The sequence below is a fragment of the Stegostoma tigrinum genome, chromosome 9 (assembly GCF_030684315.1).
Source record: "Stegostoma tigrinum isolate sSteTig4 chromosome 9, sSteTig4.hap1, whole genome shotgun sequence".
In the NCBI taxonomy this organism is placed as follows: domain Eukaryota; kingdom Metazoa; phylum Chordata; class Chondrichthyes; order Orectolobiformes; family Stegostomatidae; genus Stegostoma; species Stegostoma tigrinum.
Genome location: NC_081362.1, coordinates 11,954,540 through 11,977,345, shown reverse-complemented (window position 1 = coordinate 11,977,345; position 22,806 = coordinate 11,954,540).

Here is a 22,806-nt window from a genome sequence, read left to right as displayed (position 1 = left end):
AAGAGAGAAAGAAATACAATGTATCCAATTGAATTGAGTCATTTATTGTCACATGTATTCACTGTAAACGATAGTGAAAAGTTTATATTTCTGTCATGCATTGACGCCATTCTCAATGAGACTTAGAGAAGACATTTCAGAGCTTATGGCCTTGGCAACTGAAGTTAAAGCAGCACTGATGAAGAATGATTAAAATTGAGGTAGTTTGAGGGCCCTGAATCAGAAGAGTGCAGATATCTCAGAGTGTTGTAGAACCCGAGGAAGTCACAGGGATCGAGAGGGTGGAGGCCATGAATGAATTTGAAACCAAGCATAAGGATTTTTAAAATCAAGCATATTTTACCCTCTCTAAGTCCATTATCTTCTTCAAGCAGTAGAAAATGAGCAGGGTGTGGGCATGGTAATAATCTTCATTTTATGTTTCATTTTGAGAACAGGCTACCAAATATTCTTGCATTTTTAATTTGAGTTTTAGCCTATGATTCTTTATTATTTTTGTTTGCTATTTCTCATGCAGTCACACATTGTTTTCCTGTTAAAAATTTGGGCCAAGTGACTAGCTCTTATTTATACCAATTTAAACATCATAGCTAGATTAGGTTAGATTAGATGCCAACAGTGTGGAAACAGGCCCTTCGGCCCAACAAGTCCACAGTGCCCCTTGAAGCATCCCACCCAGATCCATCCCCCTATAGGAGTGATGAAATATTTGATTAATTTTTCTTCCCGTGTATAAGGAAGAGGCCTGTATTCAGCACCTTCTATGACAGCAGTTGTAAGATAATGAACTCAGTACCTCAGAAATGTGGCACAAACCAACCATGGCCTCGTGCCATCCTCACATCAAATACAGCCTCAGACTGAACTATGAAAATATTACAGGGATATGATTACAGGAGGATCAGACAAGACAACTTTCGAAATTGGTATCTCCCAGAACAACCATCAAAATCTGTGCAAAAGCCAGCAACTTAAAAAACCTTAAAGAAACAAAATGTTTATTCAGCAAAGTTCTTTAAAGGCATACTTGGCTGCTTCTTTTAACAAGCTATCTATTTTGAATGATTCAAAGTCTTTTATGTTGCTACACTCAGGCACTGTTGCAAAATGTATTGAAAGTGAAATGACATATTATTCCTGTGACATTCTTAGGAGCATCTTCCTTTTGAAGTCTTTTTGAGAAAGCAGTCAGTAGCTGCAGCATTTTTGTTGTTTGTTGCTATGGTGATCTTTCTTGATTGGATTAATAAAATCAGTGTGGAACTAAAGAAGTCTACACATTCTGCCCATAGTTCAAACATTAAGCCTATCTATGGAGTCAGCGACTTACTTTTTTCACAACGTGACAACTCATTTCAATATAGAAGGGAAATCTGTTAACATAATGCTTTTTTCTAATTAGTTTACAACAATGCAACAATTACAAGGTTCATGTTTCCCCACAGAATGCAATTCACATTTGATTGTATCATGTCTCAAGTCTTCAGTTTTTAAAACAATATTTGGCATTTGTTATAAGCTTTGCACTTCTAAATTACACTTAAGGCCAATAAAATGAAATTGATAAATGCTAACTGAAGTTAAGATCAAAGGAAGTGTTCTGTTGACATTAAATTGCAATAGAAATCTTTTGCCTAATGATTTAGAGTTTTATTCCTCATCTTAGTTGATTCAGCAATGAGTGCCTGAAAATATCCACTTGGAAACAATCACTAAATAGACTGGAGCTATTTAATGATGCTGTCTGATCTTTGAATAATCTATTTCACGCACAGCTCTTGGAAAAGTGTTTAAGATTCAGTTTGGCAGCTTCATTCCCATTCTATTCAATGAGCAGAACACAGAGCTACAATGAGAAATGTTTAGACAGAACGAACAATAGCAGAATATTGCTCAGGATAATATAGAAAAGTGCTTCAGATATCAGGGGATGATAACAAGCCAGTAAACTAAATTGATGGGCTAAAATTACAAACTTGAAGCAGTTTACAGCCACTATGAAAACATTGGGGTAAGTGTGCAGTGAAAGAAAAATGGTAAGTACTAGAAATTTGAAATAAAATTCAAAAATTCTTTAAATACTCAATAGATCATTTCACATTAAAAAGAGGGAACGTTAAGTTGCACTGCCAGGAGTTAAGTGAATTAGTGGCTAATTATTTAATGCATGAGTTATTATTCTGTAACATTCTGTTGCAATGATCCATGGGCATGCCCAATGGCAATTCCTTCAGTTTAAATAGGAAACCTTCAAGACATGAATAAATCTTGAACATTTACCTGCCTCCACTCAAATAATTTGACATAGAATAAATGCACATCAAAGCATTGAATATATGTAGTTGTATATACTTAGAATTATACCTAATAAATTATGTAACAACCTAATTATATCAAATTAGTTTAGTGCATAATATTATGCATTTGTATTAGATATAAAATATATGATAATACAAAGAGAGTGGTACAAAATTAGGATAGCTAATTGCTTAGTACTTGAAACGCCATTACACTGAAGTATAGTTAAATGTGAAGTATGGAAGGTCATAGAGTCATGGAATCATAGATCATGCAGGATGGAAACAGAACCTTCGGTCTAACCAGGCCATGCCAAACATAATCCCAAAGTAAATAGTCCTACCTGCCTGCTCTTGGCCCATATCCCTCCAACCCTTTCCTCTTCATGTACTTATCCAACTGTCTTTTAAATGTTGTAATTGTGTTCACGTTCACCACTTTCTCAGGAAGTTCATTCCACACATCTTTAAAAAGCATTTCTGAATATGTAAACATCAAAACAGAAGATGTTGAGCTCTAGGCTGAACTACAAATGCTTTGACAATAATTCATTTGAGTATCAGCACCAGCTTTATATGTAATATTTTTGCTTTTTGTTGTGCTGCCAAACAGTGTCTACAGGGTCCGCTGAGGTAAGGAAAGCATTAAATTTATTTAAGAAGCATCTAACTATGGCTTCATCTTGCCTTGAGGATGTAAGAGCAAGATAATGTGACATTTTGTTGCTTCCTCTATTGATGTGTACTGTGCCTCAGTAGCACACCGCTCAGTGAGACTTCAGATATGTGATCCTACAGTTGCTTGACTTCCATTCATTGGCATAGTAGTCAACTACTATCATGAACATTTTACCCCTTGCAACAAAAACCCCAGAAGCTTTCTCTATGTTTTCGTGGAAAGTAAAATGATATCAATGTCTCCTGATGTTGGAGACAACAAGCAACAAAGTACAGTACAGCACTGGAACTAGCCTTTTGGCCTCCAAGCCTGTGTTACCACTTTTTGCCCTTCCAAACTAAAATTGTCTTCACCTACAGAATCCTTATCCCTCTGTTCACTTCCTATTCATGTATTCGTCCTGGTGCTTCATGAATGTTGCGACTGAATCTGCTACACCACCTCCTCTGGCAGTTTGTTCCAGGCACTCGCCACCCTTTGTGTAAAAAACCTGCCTTGCACATCTCCTTTCAAGTTGCCGTCCCCCACCCCACACCGTGAACCTGTGTCCCCTAATAATTGACCCCTCCACCCTGGGAAAAAGCCTCAAACCTTCCACTTTATTCACGCCATTCAGAATCTTAGAAAGTTCTACAAGGTCACCCTTCATCCTCCTGTGTTCCAGTAAAAACATGCCCAGTCCAGCCAACCTTAACTCGTAGCTAAAATCCAGCAGACCAGACAGCATCCTGGTAAACCTTTTCTGCATCCTCTTCAAAGTGTCCTTCTGGCAGTGTGGTGACCAGAAGTGGATGCGATATTCCAACAAATGTTCTATAAAGCTGCAGTATACTTTGTCTATCCTTATACTCAGTGCCTCTTCTAGTGAAGGGAAGCATACCATAGGCCTTTTTTACTACCTTGTCTACTTGAGCTGCCACCCTCAGTGATCTGTGGACCTGCACACCCAGATCTCTCTGTATATCAATACTCCTAAAGGTTCTGTCATCCACTGTATAATTTCCAACAGTGTTTGCCCTTCCAAAATGCATCACCTCACATCTATCCAGATTAAACTCCATCTGCCGTTTTTCTGCCCATGCCTCCAACCGATCTATAATCTGCCATATCCTCTGACAGTCTTCCTCACTGTCCACAACTCCACCAATCTTTGTATCGTCTGCAAACTTACTGGCTAGACCTGCTACATTTTCCTCTAAATCATTTGTGTAGATCATGAACAACGGAGGTCCCAGCACTAATCTCTGTGGAACATCACTAGTCCCAGCCCTCCACTCCAAAAAGCATCCTTCCACCTCTACCACCCCCTATCTCTTATGGCTAAGCCAGTTTTGTATCCATCTTACCAGCTCACCCCTGATACCATGTGACTTCACCAGTCTGCATCAAGGACCTAGTCAAAGGCTTCACTGAAGTCCATGTAGACAACACCGAACTGCTTTTCCCTCACCAAACATCTGTGTCACCTCCTCAAAAAACTCGATCAAGTTAGTGAGTCACAACCTCCTCTGTACAAAACCATGCAGTGTAATGCCAGCAGGTCTCTATTTCCTTTGAAATACATACAGATTGTGCCCCTGAAAATCATTTTCAATAATTTCCCTATGTCCAATTTGAGACTCACAGGCCTATAATTTCCAGGATTATTCTTGCTACCCTTCTTAAACAATGGGACAACATTGTCTTCTCCAATACCTTGGATCCTCACCTGTGGCAAAAGAGAATGCCTGTCAATGTTCCAGCAATTTGTTCTCTTGCCTTCCTCAATATTCCAGGATAGTTCCCATCAGAACCTGAGACTTAACTACTAGAATACTTTTTTAAGTCGCACAACACTTCTTCCTTTTTAACAGCAACTCGCCTTAGAAACTCAACACTCCCATCCCCGAGTTCATCCTACACCAATTCCTTCTCTTTGGTGAATACAGACACAAAATATTCATTTAGGACTTCACCCACCTCTTGTCCACACATAGATTCCCTCTTTTGTCCTTGAATGGGCCAACCCTTTCCCAGTTATTTTCTTGCTTTTTATATACATATAAAAAGTTATGGGATTCTCCTTAATCGTGTTTGCTAACGACATTTCACGACCCCTTTTAGTCCTTCTAATTCCCTGTCTAAGCTTGAGTAATGCTACTTGGAATCATCTCTTCCCATGATTTTGAGAAAACTGGCCACCAAACAGGACATCTGCCTCTCGTTCAACAATTTGTGATACTCAAATATCCTTGCTTTGCTGCGGTATATCAACCCTCACGGCTCTCAAAATGACCAATCTCTCATCATAAATGAGAAAATCATACATTACATGCAGGTTTTCTCTCTGTTTATAGCTCTGCCAGGCAGTAGGATTGTGTGGTGTGTATGCTGGCCATCCCTTCAAGTATTACTCTGTCTTAACATTCTTCTTAAAATACCTGTGCCTGTCTGATTTCATTCAATCACTCAACTGCAGTTGTCATTGATGTGAAGGTCTCAAACTCTTCAATGAAAATTCAATCATCTTGCTCAGACCTTGCCAGAAGAATACAGAACAGAACATTTTTTGAAGTCTGTTGCTTTGCTGGTGCATTCTTCACCTTTGCATCAAACCTTGTCATGTTCATTCTAAAAGGTTACTTGCGGAGACATCTTCATTATCTGTCTTGACATGAAGACCATGTACACAAACCACTCAAGTTTATGAAGCAGCTAATGTTATTTTTAACTATTCTTTCGTAGAGTATGGGTGTTACTGGCTAGCCCAGTATTCATTGTCCGTCCCTAAATACGCTTGAGAAAGTGACAGTAAGCATGAAACATGGCAGTCTTTGTTGGTATATCCACAATGTGCTTGGAAAAGGGTTCCTGGATTTTGACCCAACTATAGTGAAGGAGCAGAAAATTAGAACTGAATAGAATAGAATAGAACAGAATAGAATAGAATTCATCAGCACCTTATTGTTACTAGTATTTGTGAAAATACAGTGAGATGGGTATAGGTCACCACAGTTCAGGGCCATTTTAATTATTGAACTTATAAAAAGAAATAATTGAGACAAAGTTAGCATAAAGTTCATTTACTGTTCCATCCATGGCTCTTAGGTTTGGCTACAGAATGACACTACCAAAGCTGCCCCTGAGGCTGCCAAAACAAGGATTTCTGAACCGGAAACACCACTGTGCCGATGCTGAAGATGATATGGAAGTTGTCTCATTGCTGCCATAGCCAGGAGGCATAGCCCACACTCGCCAAGTCATCCATGCTGAAACAATTGCCATTTCAGTCACCGTCCGAAGTTGCCACATTGCCATCGTAGCCGCTTGAAGCGAACCGGACCCGGCAAGCCACCACCACTGAAACCATTGGCCCAGCCACCAACAGGAGCAAGCCAGACCTAGCGACGATGAAGCCTTCAATAAAGCCATGGCACCATGACAAACATTCGGATCCACCATGCCCTGACAGTCGCGTTCCTCCACTGCAGCCACAAAGACGAAGCAAAGGTGAACTTTGTTACCGAAGGTGAGTGAAGAAAGGAAGAAACAAAATCAAAACAGAGAAAGAATGCAGCTGGCCAGGTGAGCAGGAGCATGCGGTCACAGAGCCTGAACACCTCCTTCCCTGCTGATACTGCCATCATAGTCAGGAGGGTGTGGAGTTTGGAAGGATATCCAAGTCAGGATGGTGAGAAAACTTACATATTGCTCTCATGCACCAGTTGCCTTTTTCCTTCTCATTGGTAGAGGTGCCAAGTTTGGAAGCAGCTGTTTAATAATCTTGTTCCATCTCTATCAATGAATGGGATGCACAGTTATTAATTTCCACCATCTGTCTGAAAGAGTAGAGTTCCTGGTCCCAGAAGGTCCCACAGGTAAGGGAGACTTGGATCATTTGTTGACTCAAAATAAAGAGATGATCATTTAGAACTTAGAAGAGGGGGGTATTGAATCTTTGGTATTCATTGCCACAGAAGGCTGTGGAGGCTAAATCATTGAGTGTCTTTAAAATGCAGAGAGATAGGTTCTTGATTAGTAAGGGGATCAAGGGTTATGAGGAGAAGGCATGAGAATTGGGTTGAGAAACATGTCCACCGTGATAGAATGGCAGAGCATACTTAATGGGCTAAATAGTTTAATTCTGCTCCTATATCTTACGCTTGTAAGGACTTACCTTGCTTTCTTTCTAATGTTCAATCTATTCCCATATACAATGCTTTCTTGTGCATATTTTTCTTATTTGGGTTCAAATGATGGGCTAGACTGGAGTGAGAAAAAATAAAGTGTGCAGCCAAACAAAGGCAAAATGCTGCAGATGCTGGAAAGCAGAAATAAAGCCAGTTCGTCAGTGTGGAGAAACTCAGCAGGTTTGGCAGCAGCTGTGGAGAGAGAAAGAGAGTTAATGTTTCAACTCCAGTATGGTTCCTCTTCAGAACTAAGAGTGCATCCAAAGTTCATCAGTCTTGCCTGAGATCCCGAGATTGTAATCAATGAAGGGATAGGTTACCTGGTGATTTTTCTGAAATTCTATGCATTTGCAATGCTTTAAACATATTTTCTCTGGGAAGAGATGGGGATGAGAAATTGCCCTGTCAAAGGTAATGTTGAGATGTTCGCTGCAATGTGATGGGGCAGAATTTATATTCCATGCTTCATCTTTGAAACAATTGGTGCGGTTCATGTTTTTTTTTCCATTGTTTGAGAGGGAAACACTTTTCCCACAAACAATTAGGGTAACAAGTTCCAAGAGGAAAATAACAAGGTAGAAAGCAGAAGTGGCAATGAACAGAAAAAAGAATTCAAAATACTCCCTGGCTAAAATTTACACTAGCAGGATAGATGGAGCAATTGATCGATCGATTGATTGTCAATATATGGCAGTGGTTTGACTTTATGTTATGACAGGGCTGATGCTCCTCAGGTCTGTCACTGATAAATCATGTGCCACATGCCATTGACCCTGAAGATTCTCATTATCAATGATCGTGGCAGCAATGAGCTGAAACAATTGAAAAATAATGTTGCAACTGAGCAAAAACATTGCAAGCAGGTCCTACAGGTGTATGGATTCGGGCTGGAATGTTGCAATATGATATGGTTTTGTTCATTTTGATTTAGCAAGGAGGAATGTACCTATTAAATGCTGTGCATCTCTTTAATGTTGTCAACATTTATAGATCAGGACCATTTGCCCCTTGCATTGAAAAAGAAACACGTTTTCAAAATCTCTGGTGTTTTAGATATAAAACCAAATGAAATTGGCAACTCAAATGTGACAAATAAATTCAATTAGAGTTACAGAGCTGTATTGCACAAAAACAGACCCTTCAGTCCAACTAGTCCATGCTGATCAATATCCTCAATTAATCGAGCCAGCACCTCCTTCCCTGATTAATGTATTTGGCTCACACCCCTCTAAACCCTTCCTATCCACATACCCACCCAGGTTTCTTTAAAATATTGTACCAGCCTCAATCACCTCCTCTGGCAGCTCATTCCGTACACACACTACCCGCTGCCTGTCAGTTACTCAGTGGTATTGCACCAGTATTTTTACCCCTTTTTGTTCAGTTCGTTTCTGTTTTACATCTCTGGTCAGGCCCTTTCGTTTTCAGCAAAAAGATAAAATATCTCGCTGCCTTCGGAAAAATCATGCCGTATGATGAGAGAGACTTCTGGATGTGGGCTGGTAATGGCGAGTTCGTCAAAAACTGCAGAGCCCATTCCGTGGGGTCTGTGGACCAATCGTTTTCCTGACTGTTCCAGCATTGAAATGCAGGTACCTCGCCCCGTACAGTAGGCAGTATAACCCTGATCTGTGCTTTTTGAACGCAGCAAGTTGCAATTGACTGAAAACAGAGTCTTGAGGCTGGGTTCCATCGCCTCGCCCATAGATCAAAAGGCAGCTACTGATTAAAGTCGCCATACAGAGAAGCTCTAAGTACAGAGATACAGGGAGTGTGGCAGCCTAGGATGAGACTGTTTGGTTTATGGGTCTCTCTGGTTCATCGAAAGGGGAGATCGATTAAGTCTGCTCCTGTCCCATCAGAGAGAGAAGACAAACCCCTACACGATGAGAACCATTTGTAGATTATTATTGAAGTGCCTTCATTATCATTTCAGGGATTGCATTCCAAACTACAGCAGCCGAAATATGCTTTTGTTCTTTCTCACTTTCTCTGTTCTTTTCCCTAATCACTTTCGATCAGTTTCGCTGAGTTGCTGACCCTGCTGCTCATTTTGTTTTATCAAAACCTGACCCCCCCCCCCCCAAGACGCCCGACTTTGAAGGTATTGTCACATGTACTAAAGCCTATATACTGGACATTCGGCCCATCGAGTCTGTGCTGGTTAAAAACGACCACCTACCTATTCTAACCCCACGTCCCAGCAACTGCCCCTAAGCGCCGTATGTCTTGGCTTCAATAGTACTTCTTAAAATATGGATTGGTGTCTCTGGCACCCTCATAGACGGTAGGTTCTAGATTCCCACTACTCTGTGGCTGAAACGGTGTTTTCCTCACATCCCCTCTAAACCTCCCGCCCCTTTGCTTAAATCCAAGCTGCCCCCTCCCCTCCCGGGCGTTAATCCTTCCATCAAAGGGAAAGGTTTCTTCTTGTCTACCATGTACATACCCCTCATAATTTTACACATCTCAATCATGCATCCCTCAATCTCCTCTGGATTCACTTGCAAACAGAAAGATACCCTTTTGATCTAATATGATTGCTCAACTTTTAATACGCCAAGGTTGGTCGTTGGGGGGAGGGAGTGCGTTGGTGTTGACAAAGGGTATTTTAGTATCCCCCCTCACTAGCTAGTCTCGTTGGAGGCAGTGCGCTCCACAGGGTGACGTGGATCCAGGTGTGACAGTCCGAAAAGTGGGACAATATTATTAAAAAATAACATCTGTGAAGACTGGAACTCTGAAACATAAACAGAAAGCGCTGGAGAATTTCAGCAGGCCTGGTAACATCAATGGAAACAGCGAGAGAGAGATAAATGGTGGGTTGGTGAGCGGTTACCATAAACTTTGACGCTGCTTCTCTCTCCACAGACGCCGCCAGACCTGCTGAATTTCTCCAGCACTTTTCTGCCTATATTTCATACAACTGTTAACCCAGAGCGTCTGCGCATTTTCCAATTCTCAATGCGCATCTGGAGGACAGATTACAATCTGTAATAACTTTTTATTTACTTCCAAGAACTAATTATTTTTCCCACTAAGACATTAGTTCTCCATCACTTACAGAGGACCTGAATATAGAATCGTTGTTTATCAATTAAGACAGAACAACGTATGCAGTTATTGTTTCTTCCCTAACTCCAGCCCCCTCCACAAAATTTTACACTCATCTTGTTAAGAATGGGCCACAAACACTCACAGACACACACACACACACACACACACACACACACAGAGAGAGAGACACACACAAACATACACACAGAGACACACATACAAACACACACACAAACATACACACACAGACACACACAGACACACACACACAGACAGACACAAACACACAAACATACACACACAGAGACACACACACAGACACACACACACACAGTCAGGGTGAATAAACATAGCTGGAAGAGGACGTCAAAATGCTTTCAGTTTGTCTTAGAAAGCCTTAAAAATTAAGGAAAGACGAGTGACTCAACAACCCTGCAGGAGTTTGCAGAGCATCTGGGTGGGGGCTAATTTTTCTTCGGAATAAATCAGAAAGCTATGTTCAGTATCGAATTCTACTGGAGGCATGCTCATGCCGAACGAGTGGATTACAGATATTAATCGAATCTACCTGTTTACAAATGTTGCTACGCATCTCTGAAGCCTGTGGGACTTGAACCAGGACCTCCTGGCTCAGAGGTAGGGACATTATCAAGAAGACATAGTGGCTCAGTGGTTAAGCACTGCTGCCTCATAGTGCCGGCATCCCGGGTTCGATTCGACCCTGGAGCGACTGTCTATGTGGAGTTTGCACTCTCGCTGCGTCCGGATACTCCAGCTTCCTCCCGCAGTTGTGGAGGTTAGGTGGAATGGCCGTGCTAAATTGTCCTTGGTGTGCAGCTTGGTGGATTAGCCAATGGAACAGGAGTTTTAGAGGGTCAAGGTAGAGCGGGACGCTCTTCAGAGGGTCGGTGTGGACTCGATAGGCCAAATGGCCTGCTTCCACGTCGTAGTGATTCTATAATTACTACAATGTTTGAAGAGCTCTGCACCAATGAACATATATTCTATGTCCTTCTTTTAAATAAATAATAATCTGCCGTCTGTACAGCCCACAATGCGGCTGTGTTTCGCCTCAGTCTCTGAAGTTTAAGCCATAAAATCAGGGCCACTAGTGTGTACACGAGCGCTTACTGCGTTATTACATTTTAAGGTCAATACCAGACATTCTTGGGTCGTTTGCCCATTCCGTTCCTCGTGAAAATTATTCCTGACATTTCATAAAATGAAATGACAAACGAGATTACACGTTGACGCAAAAAAAATTAGGGATCAGACTCTCTCATAGCAGGTGAGGGCGCCCTCAGGTCAAAGGCAGACTTGTTTCGCCTGGTTTCTACAAAGAAAATATACAGTGGTCAGGGGGAAACGAGAGTTTTTTTAAAAAATTTCATGAATAAGCGCTTTTTTGTCAGTTTCTTTGTGGGCAGTTGCACTGTTTTACTGTCCAAGGGAAACCATGTTTAACACACACCGCGATGAAAAAAAGATGCATAGTGATTGCATTTCACGCTTTTCGCTGAAACAACCTTAGAACATATATGAATATGATAAAATGGACCCAGAATCGCACTGAAACATGCAGCAAACGCCCGGCATGCACAGAATACGAAGTAATGTTTATACACTCATACGCAAGGTTACTCTCAAAGGCCGTAGTCACAGTGTAAGCTCTCAATCACACAACTTCAGCAGATATAAACAGTCCGTCACTCCTACCCTACTCATGCTCAAGACATATTAAAAAAAAGACTCAGAAAGCATTCACCCATCATACCTTTACATCAAATATTCAGACACAAGTAACAAGCATATGTATCTCAACACCGACACACGCGCAAGAATCATACACCATCATTCAAACACACGTAGGGAACACGACAACAAATCACTTTCAAACCTATAAAGGGAATGCACATTCATATGATTCACAAAGCGGACAGGCATAAGCGAAATACAGTCAAGTTACACACGCACACATGCATGTTGACACACTATTACACTGTATCGACATAAAAAACATTCGCAAAGTCTCATAGTGTGCACATACCGGTGCAAACATTGCCTACAGACAGAATCATATTTGCACCGACATCTGCGCCCACCGAAACACATATCAGTGCTCAGAGGACGCATACCAGATACAAACAAACACACATGTCACCCGAACGCTCGTCCGCTTACACGGGATAATATTGACAAACACACAGCTCCTGGCTTCCAGGCATACCATCCATGGAGATGTTCAGGTAAACGAGCACATACACATTCATACAGACGCCTGAAAGCACTCACTCAGTGGCGCTCCCGCAATTCTATGGTGATCTGGAATATAAAGCTATTCATAAAGACAAATAGCATCTCCACGTGCGTGTGGCAGATTTGATGTGGAAACTTAATTCATTGAGGGAACTTCTTGAAGCAAGTCTTGCACTTGTTAAAGTCACTAAATGCAACCTGCCCTAATCGATTCCCATCTGACAGGACAGTGCATCCGTTAACGTCCCGTGAATACTTCTATTCCGAAGGAGATAACGAAGCACGATCTGCTAAACAGGGACAATTATAACATTCTCTTCACTCCTAAAAAGAACGTCATTTTTTAAAAAATCATGGAAAATAAACAAGCGAGAGCCGTGAAAAGGGGAATGGAGTCAAAAGTTAAAAACCTCAAAGTAAATAGGAGGGGAAAAAATAAAGCCTAAATCCAAAGGGAGGAAAAAAAACCTAAATGCAAAGTGGGGAGGGCAAAAATTAAAACCTAAACGCAAGGTAGCGGACAATTAAAATTTGAATGCAAAGTGTCAGCAAAATTTAAATGTAAATACAAAGAAACGGTCAAAAGTTAAAATTTAAACCCAAAGGAGAGATGCCGTTGAACTGTCGGGGATTCACGGCGTATTTAAATATGGTATGGAAGAGATTCCTCATGAAATAAACATTAATATTCCTGATTAATCCTTCCCAAAGTTCCACGGGAAATGTGCTGAGAACGATGAGAATCGATTTCCACACACACATATACATGTCTATAAATTAAAGATTATAAATAGAATTTCAAAATATAATTATACATATGATACATTTACTAAACAATGAATATCACAAAATATAATTATATACAGTTATATAAATTAGTTATTTTCTTAACACAGTTGTTGTTTCTTAGACCTTACGGAAGCGTGTTTCTTTAAAGTGCAACATTTCTCACCAGGATGAGAATGAAGTGACACAGTAGGATCTTAATGAGTGTATTCTCCTTATTGGTGACTCAAGAAGCCTATCGGTATGACGACTGAATGAAATCAGAACAGATCAAAAACCAAGATTCTTTTAAAGAGGAAAAAAACAGAAACAAAATTGCTGCAGTTTTTTTTAAAAGAAGCCCTAACAATTGCCACACGACAGAGCCTTTATTGTCAAGAAGTTGGAAGTTTTCGATGCCCCCTCAGAGGATTTTGGCTCGTTTCCTTGTTGCTCTTGTGCCGCTGCAGTGGAACACATTGTATTTGGCAGAATGCGCGTTGTTTTTAAACCCGCGCAATATTTCAGCCCAGCCGCTAAATCATGCGTACAAAAAAAAAGCCTGGGGTAGTATAATCTCCAACTGTACTGCGGGTGTGCCTTAATTTGCAAAATACTGTGAGTGTTTCGTTAGAAGATGCAGTTAAATCGATTGCAAGATAGATTGTGTGAATCGCCTCCTGCGTAACAACGGTAATATAAAATCTGATTCAGTGATCCCATGTTCACTGCTAGCTTCCATTTAGTCTTATCAATTAAAAACCATAAATTAGGATGCAAAAAAAGAAAACGTTCGTATTATTAAGTGATAGGATCCGTCTTAGTCTAAACTATATTTGAATTTCCATTTAGAACATAAACCTTGCAGATTTCGATCGGATTACAATGTGGATTACTTGAGAGCTGCCTCTTTGCAGCCAGACTGCAATAGCTCATGAAGTAGGTCTTTCATATCTGATAACAATCGAGGTCTGTAAGTTTGACAACTGATAAAATTAACTTAAATTGCAATAACATAGCAACCAGTTTAATATGACCTACTAAGATTTGTGAACGGATATTTGCCCCTTTCCGTTGTGTTATTTAAACGATTTCAAATCTCTCTGTTTACGACTACTTAGAAATGATTTTTAAAAGGGACCAATACAGTACACATCCCCTACAAAATTTCCAGCTACAACTACTCCTGTAGTCGATCACCCTGCCTCACAGAACCGTTTCCTAGGGTTTAGAACAAGCATCTGAGCTGAGATTGAACTGATCTCTCTCACGTTGAGATGCAAGCATTTGGTTGGAGTACAGCGTAAACGAATGACATTCAGCACCACTTCCCTGTTCTTTTGATTTTCTCACAGGCTCCACTATATTATTTAGAATGCTACCGTTATCCACCCAGTTCTCCCGTTCTCCCCGAGTTTATATTAATCAGGATCGTGGTGATTTGACAAAAAAAACTGATTTCGGTTTGGGGCTTGAATTATTATTCGCATACTTATTCCCTTCTCGTTCATCCTCGTTCTCCTCGCCTTTGTTATGTGATTCTCCTTAAACCTTTCGGGATTTTAATGACTCCCTTCATGGTTCTGCGCAAAATTACTCTTTAATTGCCTTATTACGAGAAGGTCAAGTATAAATGGTGAGCAGCTTCCGGTCAAAGTACAATTGGAAGCTGGTTATTTATACGTATTGACAAAGCAACCTTAAAATGGTAATGTTTAAAACGAGCAATGAGGATAAAACAAAATTAAAGATTTTGAAACATTAGTAACTTGTGATAGTGACATTTCATTAGGGGAACTTTTGGAAACCTCCCTCAACAGAGTGTATTGTTAACGAGTCTTCCTCCCGCTCACTCCTTTACTGGAATTGGAGAAGAGCGAGATTTTGGACATAGAGGTCACATTGTGATGTTGTTCGCGGGCTGTTTTGGGGTGTACCCGAACGGGGGAATGCGAAAGCCGGACGTCCCGATCGGACCCGGCCCCCTCTCGGAGTGTCAATGAACTGCTGTGCGCTACCGACTACCCCCGCTCCGCGAACAGAGGATTAACCGTATCGCAGAGAGAAAAGGCGAGTTAATGCGGCATAGTGTGAACTGTCCCACCCTTTGCAAGAGACTAAGGCCGAATTACAGCTTGTTACGAACGTCTCCCATCAGTCTCCCGGGAGACTACACAACTTGGGTGTTCCTCATCCCCGGTGAACTGGCAGAACGCTGAGAGCATCCTCTCGCTTTCAGATGGCAATGGTCATCGGCTGCTGATCCCGGTCCAGCTCTCTGTCTGCTCTCGCTCGTTTTTTTCCTGTTATTTGAATGTCCACCTTTTCTCTATTTTGTGGAGACAGATGTAGCCAGACTTTCTAATCATTAAAGCCAGGAGCGAGGCCTTGAAATGTATTAGTACAAACTGGTCACCCAACGACAGAGAGAAAAAAATTAATATACTGTAATGTTGACATATAAATTCTCGTTCGGAGTCAACTGTATCACTGTGACAATCCCATTGTCAGGCATCCACGTTACCTGACTGATACTTTACAAAATAAAACGTAAAACAACTCGAAGGAGTTTTAAAATTAAAACTGCCGAACAATTTTTGTTTTTGTTGAACTTGTAGAGTTTTGTTGGTCACGGCAGGGAGTTTGAGTTGTCCCTCGTTTCTATTTTGTCTTTTTTAAAAATATATATTTTCGCTGAAAGAGCCTGGGATTCTTAACCCCATCACTCAGACGACAGAGATTAAAAAAATCATTGTGGTTGACATTTACTCATTACACAGAGATAAAGTAACTTGTACCAAAATGTAATTAAATTGTCCCGCAGTAAGTGAAAGGATCAAGCAGACCCCTCATTGTAGGAGGGAACTGGCGTCTGTTGTCAGGACAACAGTAAACTGCCCTAGCTTACGGTCTGCAATGAACCAGCTCTCAAGCGAAGGCATTTTTCAGCAACTTCCTTGCTAGAGTCTGTGTGTGGATCTGGTGCTGTGGGGAGAGCGGGACTCCACAATGCTCTCTCTCCACTAGCCTCCCTTGCCCAGGCAGAAAAAAAACCCACTAAAGTAGGACGGCCACGTTATAACCTAATTAAACCCGTTCCCCTCACTGCAAACGTCGCTCAGGTCGTTTTGTGATTCACTTAGCACCATGGTTTCAAGTTATGTCCGTACAGAAATCTTCTTTTTGGCGCATTCAGGGGTTAAAAAAATGCTTTTGAAGGTATTACTTTGTTCTTTTCGACGGCCTTCTGTCCTCTCTTTGGGTGTAATTAATGCAATCCCCATCAAAAGGTATTAAAAGTCCTTTGGTATAGTGCCGAGGAAGAACTGGCTGCTATAATGTGAATTTCAACAGAGAGAAAAAAATCCTCACCAAGCTAATTACTTAATGTCAGAGATAAACCCAAGTTCATTGCTACAGTCCTTCCTTAGTGTTAAACCTACTTTTTCCCCTTCGGAAGGTCGGTGTTTTAATTCTATCGCAAATTTATTTCAAAAGCCCAGTGACCTTTTGTGCAGTATCCGAGGCAGAATTAAAATTAAAACGCGCGAGCAGCGCGGAATATTGCTATGAATTCAGTGACGTTAACGAGAGTCTCTCTTAGCCAGACGCAAGGACCGGCCTACTTTGAACCTCGATATCAAAAGGCCAGTTGCATTTAATTCAAAGCTGGAGTGCGCTTGACAAAGGTTATTCCCATCAAAGGATGTGAAATGAAGTACGTGGATATACACTCATTTAATGACAAGTAATTGACAAATCCCGAAGACGCGCATTACTAGTGGAATAGGACTGTATTAATTATTTAACAGCGATTACCCTTGCAACGTGTCCTGTACAGAACTGGTCATGTATTGAAAATATGACAAGTTAAAGCATACTTTCCTGCAACAGACAGAGAGGAGAGGGGAAGAAAGGAGGATCGATATTTTGTTCCTCGGGTGAAGAGCGATTGGCAATTTCCAAATAAATCATAAATCATGTGATGTAAAACTGACCTCGCCAAGCCTTCATAATTCAAGTCATAGGCATTATAAACATATGTAATTGGATAGATAGATAGTTGGATAAGGCCACAAGACGATAAAAAAACGAACAGTAAGCCATTTGGTCCCTCAAGCCTACACCGCAATTCAATAGGGCCACAGCTGATCCAATATTCCTCACATCAACTTTCCTGCATTTTCCAAAACTCTTGTTTCTCCTCCTGATCAAGTTTATATCTCAATCTTAAATATACACGGGAATAGATAGACTGATAGACAGATACATAGATAGATAGATAGAAAGAAAGAAAGAAAGAAAGAACAAGCAAAAAGAACAGGACAGAGCCATTCAGTCTGTCAATCCTATCCTGCCGTTTAATGAGACATCTGCCAATTTATATAAATCCCTATACATTTAAACAAAACAAAACCTATCTCAGATCTACATGGTCAATTAATTGGCACGTCCTGTTTTTCTCTCTCTTTCTATGTGTATGTGCCTGTTGTGGATGTTTGTGTGTGTGAGTGAGATAGTTCCACACTCTCCTCACCCAGTGCCTGAAGAAAACTATCCCGTGAAGGAGCGGATTCTGATTTTCACCTTATCTCCCTCGTCCGGGACCCACCCGTCCTCCTGTCTCCCCAGTCCCTACTCCCAAACCAGATCCATGGATTAATCGATCGAATGATCGATAGATGGTGGATGTATAAACAACTTGCAGACATATTCCGTTGACTAATATTTTCTAAACTCTCCCTTTCCGCAAATATATCCGCAGTCACCATATTAAAATACTTTGACGTTTCATAGTATGCGTAAACATTACGGTATTAGACCATCAATTACTAAAGAAAATCTGGTCAATATTCTAACGCAATTTTTCCAAGATAAACACTGCGTGATTTTTATTTTGCATTATTTATTTATTCTTCCGTCTATATAAAGACGTGGAATATTTTCGCCTTCAGACCACATGGGAAAATCGACTGAGAATGGACGTATTGATGCTGGGGTTTGTCTTGGAGAGTGTTCTTTCTCTCTCTCTCCACAAACATGGGTCAGAACTAATATTCCTTCGGTTTGCTAACTAACTGTAAACGCCCTATCCCAACTGTGACACTGCGGCAACTCTGACCCGCTTTCTCTTCTGGAAGTCGAACTCATGCGTTCAGACTCCACACAGCTCGATTAAATTGAAAATAAAACAAAAACAAGTCGAAATGTTTGTTCGGACACTTTAGAGGTAAAATCGGAATAACCTTGACGAACCCCATTGCAACCCCAAACTAGACAGAATAGAGAATGGCAGAGAGACGACAGGGCATATTAGTAGTGTGCCAAAATATTTCTGGTCTAACGGTGGTGCTCGAAAATAAAATTAAGATTCGGGCTAACTGTTGACAAAATAAATACTCTGCCAAAACTTATGGCGATGAACTACTGCAATTAAATGCAGTTTTAACCAAATTAATATTTCACTCCTTCGCCCTTTAAATTATCATCACAGGAATTCGATTGACAAAAAGAATAGCTATTAAGAACGTTAGGGACTGAATTTTTTTTGATAACGCTTCATGGAGACGAATGACCCTGTCTATTTGAGGGCTGTTGCAATTTCAAGATGCGACCTGGAAGTTATCCATCTCCAAAACACAAATTTTGATCTGAATTAAGAATATGATCATCTTTTCACGTCTGAAGATGGGTTTGAATGAAGGGTTTGCTTGGCTATCTGACTGTCGCCAAACCACCCTACCCCTCCCACCCTCGTAACCTTTCTCTACGGCCCAGCACCTCCGCCCCCGCCTCACCCCCCCCCCCCAACCGCGTCCCACCCCTCCCCCGCAACACACAAACACAACCACCATCTTCCCCATTTCATTTCGATTTCGCCACTATCAAATTATCTGTTTGCAAATGTTCCCCGGGAACAATGTCGAAAAGATAACTGGGATTGACACTCCTCCCAAGGCCACTTGTTTAAAACAATGCTGTCCGCCATCGTTTCCCGATTCATCAAAACTGAATAGCTTGAAAAATCTGTTATCTCCAATTGTCTTTGCATCTATCCTAATTCTCTGGCATCTTCCCCCTGTACATCTCGACCTCCTTGTTTATCCAACGCTGTATATCTTTATCGGCCTTTCCTTTATAGGTCTGTCAGATCTATAACAGGTTGATTTTTGCTCACAATAAGACACTTGGCGTGAGAATCTATTCCTCAATTCAATTAAGAGATGCATCCTCTTACATATACAAGCTAGAAAATCTTCCCCCCCCCATCAATAGTTAATTGGAAACCAGCAATAGTGGGTGAGAGGTAATGGGTGTTCGTGGGGGCTATTTTCAGATACATAAAAGTTATGTGGGTTTTTCAGAAAAATGCAGCAGAGACTGAAATCTGGCTCCAATGAATTTGAAGCTATTCTTGATTTCGGAGACGTAATTTGATCATTATATTGACTGCCCCCCCCCCCCCCGGCTTGTTTGATTCCCAACTAAAAGTCGCAATCTCCGTTAAAGGTAACGCAATTCCAAGAAAACATTTTTTTCCAGTTTTGACCCGAATTAAATAACATTATTTAACTTTCTAATGTACTGGCGCGGTGTGCTATCTAACTGAGGAGCAACACTGTGTTGAGGCTGGTCACGACGAATATCCTCCAGCACAATTCTAACATCTCTTGCTGAACCTGAAATGCGTTGCGCCATCCTCACAGATAAACCTACCTGGTGCCTCTCAGTCCAGTCGCTCCGAAAGAACTCGCTTCTTCTGAGCCTGTTCCTCGTACAGAAACTGACGCACCGCTGGATTATTTGAGCTCAGCGCTGCTTGGTGTTGACTTTAGCACAAAGCAAAGATTTCACTGGCCCGGCAAGGTCCAAAATGATTATTTTAGCAAGATATTGATCGGTCTCATAAAATTCCTTTGAACACACTCCGGGGTTGGCGGGGGGGGGGGGGGGGGGGGTGGGGGGGGGGTGGTTTGTGTGCGGTGGGGGGGGGGGTTGGTAGGTAGATGATGAGGAGAGTAACAGCTACCTGTGCAAACTCATGAGGCATCAACGAAAGATTTACCTTCTCAGAAGTGTTTCTCGCTTGCTTCGGCCTCCCTTATTCGTCCCTCCCGTGTGATATTTGATTAACAGAAATTAACAAATATGATTGGAGTTGGGAATGTAGGTAAAATAAGCGATAACCAAACCAAACTTCAGGATCAAAAACCTATGGTATAAATAACGTTTGATAGGGGAACCTACAAAATTGAGTGTTTTTAATATGGGCTTATTTTGGCAATTATCAAATTGAGTGCTCCCCCCAACCCCGGCAATACAGTCTGTGACATCTTATCTTCCAGGATCAGCGCGGTGAGACACTTTTAAGTCGTTTTAAAACGACCCGCTGACAATGGTGCTGTGATATGGAACATGTAGGGTTAGAATAGCGCATTCACGCGTCTTTTGTCACCACGGCTGGTTCATTTCTCCACGTATTCTGCTTCGCTCCGGGAGGCTTTTATGCGATCATAATGAAACAGATTTCATGGCTGGTTCGCGACGTGTGTGTCCTCGGGAGTGAGAGACTAAGGTTGGGCTCCCGGGCGATGCAGTGTCCACCGTGAGCTGAGACAATGTGAAATTAGAAAGGGGATTTAACATTGTCACTTCAATAGAGCAGAATTTGCTCATCATTAACAAGAGAGAGACTGTACCCAGGACTGATAAATTTGAACCTAAGATTGGTCCACTCCCCATCCCCCTTTTTAAAAATGTGTTACTGTTTCAATGTTAACTCGCAGTTGTTAAAAAAATCTGGCTTTTAATTGCAAAGTAGATTTGCCAATTCCTCCCGTGCGGCTAAGATGCAAAATTTATGCTTAACTTTCAGGTGAGCCGCCAGGTCTAACGGTTGAAAAGGTTGCAGGATATGAATGAGGCTTTTTTCTTACTCTCCAATTCAGCGATTGAAAAAATACTCGACCTCTGTCTCCCGCCCGTTATAAGTAACCGACAGGACAGTGATTCCCGTTAAACAACGGCCGGAGTAAAATACCAACTCTTGCACACATTTCCAGCTTGTAGGAATTGTCCCTGAGGTCTGGTCTTGTGGTATGTGTAAATTATTATCGATGGATGAGGTGAATTAGCCCTCAAATACTGCATTGCACAGTCCGCTGTATATAAGCTTCCTACACGCCTGTATTTGCACATATTTAGACTTTAGAATTCCAAGACGCCACTAAACCTGCTTAAGATATCTGCTTTTAAAACAGTTTTTTAAACTTGAATGGATTAGAACACTGCTCCCCGTTCTAAAACTTAACTCGAGAACTTTAAATATCTGAATAAAACTCTTCTGAAAATGGCATCAAACTCAATTCTTTTTTCTTGAAGAAAGTGAGCTAATTTCAGTGTTCTAAAATCCTTGGAATTTCTGTATGTAGAATCTCATTTAAATTGTCGTTTTGAAATGAACTACATGTGGATTTGTGACCAGTGCGTTTTTTAAAAAAAACTTTCTGGGCTTTTAACACGTCAGTCCCAGATAAGCAGGCAACACGATCAGAGCTATGCATCCATTATCTCCCTCAACAATGATGCGGTCCAAGAGATTGAACCAACCAGATAAGAAAGCAGACCATCCCCCAGCAGAAAACTTATCCCTGCTCTTGAATTCTCCTGATCAAGGGGGTGGGGTGGGGGGGGGGGCACAGACCGACTAAAACTGGCTTGATGCAATCGGTAAAAGTTATGCCTAGCAAAATTAGACGCAAAATATCTAGGTTAATATTTCAAGCGAGCCTGCGCATTGTCGGTGAAAAAGTTACAGTTATGTTATTGAAAAAAAAACAAGAGGTCATGATTTTTGGTTGACTGCGACAGTCGGTTAAACAGGTAGCCTGCCAAATTAATCTGACATATTTCGTAATTAAATTAAAAGAGGAAAAAAGTCGGGTGGTACAAAGCTGAAATTATAATGGGACTGGGGGTGATTTCAATATCCCTAAATTAGGGATGAAGTGCGGTTTTATCGAATGGTCTTAACAGTTTTTAATAAGGGATTCAGAAAATCATTAACTACGGGAAAAAGTCCCCCCCCCAAAAATAACACACCACCGCCAAAGTGGTACGGGTTTATAACTAAAAAAACACCTCGGATACGTGTAGAAAATAAACTGCACGTTGCATCCCCTCTCAGATGAATGATTGGCGTTAATTTCTACACAGACGAAAACAAAATGTTTGTAAAAATTCGCCCTAATGGGGAGCCCCACCGCGCTAAAATAAAAAAAACGTCGTCAGTCAACACCGACTCCAGTCGATACGGACGCATTCCATTCCAAACGCCACTTTACTTGAGGAGCCTTGGAATGGGAGCGAAACCTACACCTAACTGTTTGAAATTGAAGCACAGGGGAAAGATCAGTGCAGTCCTCTACCTGGCGCCACTCAACGCGGTGAGCAGTGATCACCGTGACCGGGAGAATGCAAAACGGACGCTGTATATACACACACACACACACACATTTATATATAAAACGGCGCAGTAATCTCCTTACCTGCGCCGCAGTGTAAACCCAGATTCGCTCACACT